The sequence below is a fragment of the Eleutherodactylus coqui genome, chromosome 4 (genome assembly GCF_035609145.1).
Source record: "Eleutherodactylus coqui strain aEleCoq1 chromosome 4, aEleCoq1.hap1, whole genome shotgun sequence".
In the NCBI taxonomy this organism is placed as follows: domain Eukaryota; kingdom Metazoa; phylum Chordata; class Amphibia; order Anura; family Eleutherodactylidae; genus Eleutherodactylus; species Eleutherodactylus coqui.
Genome location: NC_089840.1, coordinates 217,810,915 through 217,812,730, shown reverse-complemented (window position 1 = coordinate 217,812,730; position 1,816 = coordinate 217,810,915).

The following is a 1,816-nucleotide window of genomic DNA, read 5'->3' as shown; positions in this document are numbered from 1 at the left end:
TTCCATAGTAATTCCGCAATGTGTGAAGTGGCCCTTAAAGTCCGCTTGTCACTGTCCAAGTGGGTTCAAAATTTCAAGTGGGTGATGAATAAGAGACGATCCAAGGAGACTCATTTTTTGGTGGTAGACATGGTGTGGTTGTCAACTAGGAACATTAAAATCAAACAGTACTTTGAGTTAGGTCCACGATTTATCGGCCCTTTCAAAATCATTGAAAAAAATTAATCCTGTATGTTTTTGTTTGGAGTTTCCTAGTTCAATGAGAATAACTAATGTGTTTCATAAGTCTCTGGTAAAGAAGTTTGTTGAATCAGGAATGGTTCATCTCCGCCAGCCCCGGTTGTGGTTGACGGGGATATTCATTTTGAGATGAGTTGCATAGTGGACAATTGTATAGTTAGGAGATCACTACAGTATTTAGTGCATTGGCGAGGTTATGGTCCTGAGGAAAGGACATGGGTACCGGTGACAGATGTCCATGCAGATCGGCTTGTGAAATAATTTTACAGACTGAATCCGAATCGACCTGGTCCTAAGAGTCCTGGGGCCCCTTCTGAAAGGGCAGGTACTGTAGCGGCGGTGCTGGGATTGTTGCCTTGCTGATAATTCTGGTGCTAGTTTTAGAGATGTTTCCACATCTTCTGGCTCTGTGGGTATGGTATTAGGTATCACTTGTTTAGTCGCACCTGTGGGTAATCATCAGGGCTATTTAGCTTGGCCTGATACTGAGCTGAACTGCTGTTGATTTTCAGTCTCTTCCTGCCTGGGCTTGCAGTCAGAGCTTGGTCCTGGATCGCTCAGTTACCTGTTGCATCTATAGCTAACTACTGCGTTTGCTTTCATTCCTAGTTTTGGTTTTCTTGTGTTATTTCTCTTTCCCACGAAGGGTCAACTAGCAGCCAAAGCACGCGGTCGGGGCTGTCCTTATCAGGACAATCGCCCTGCTTTCAGGCAGTCCCCTTCCCTTTGTTTGATTATATAAGGGCAGTGTTTCCTATATTTTGGTTCTATTCTTGTTTTGTCATTATTTATTTGCATTTGTGGAAGATCTGGGGGTGACAGATCCAGCGCATCCAGGTTGCACGCGATAAGATGTTTACATAGGCCGATCATTGTTTGATTTTTATGCCTGACAAAACTGAACGTCGAATGAATTCGTCGCTCAGTCACTGCAGGCATTTACACCAAACGATTATCATTCAGATACCCGTGATCCAGTGAGAATCAGTGTAAAAGGGCCCTGATATAATATGTGTTCATGAGGCAGATTTGTTGCAAAAATATCTGTCACTGTTCTATACAGCTGAATAAGGTTTGTAGAATACAAGCAATAGCTTCAGAAACTTGCTAAGAAATATGATTTTCAATTGTAAAAACATTCTGCAACATATTTGCAATGTGACTACGGATGTGTTCTTGTCTGCAGAACTCAGAGTGAGCGCCTCAATCCTGCTTTTTCTGTGGAGCAGCACACTGCCCCCTGCTGGTGTGATGGTCTGAGGGGGCCATCACATACGACAGTCGGTCACTTCTAATAGTGGTATAAGGGACAATGACAGTTCAGCAATATGTTCAGGAAATTCTGTAGTCACATATGTTCCTGTCATGGCAGGATAATGCTCGGCTGCGCACGGAAGGCTGTTACAGGAATGTCTCCAAAACATTGCCCCACTTCCATGACTGCCGGTTCACCAGATTTATCACCAATAGAACATGTATGGGACCATCTGTGACATCAATTTTGACAGCCTATGAGTTTGCACAATCTAGAAGCTCGGTTACAGCAAATGTGGAGCGATATGCCGCAGGATAGCAT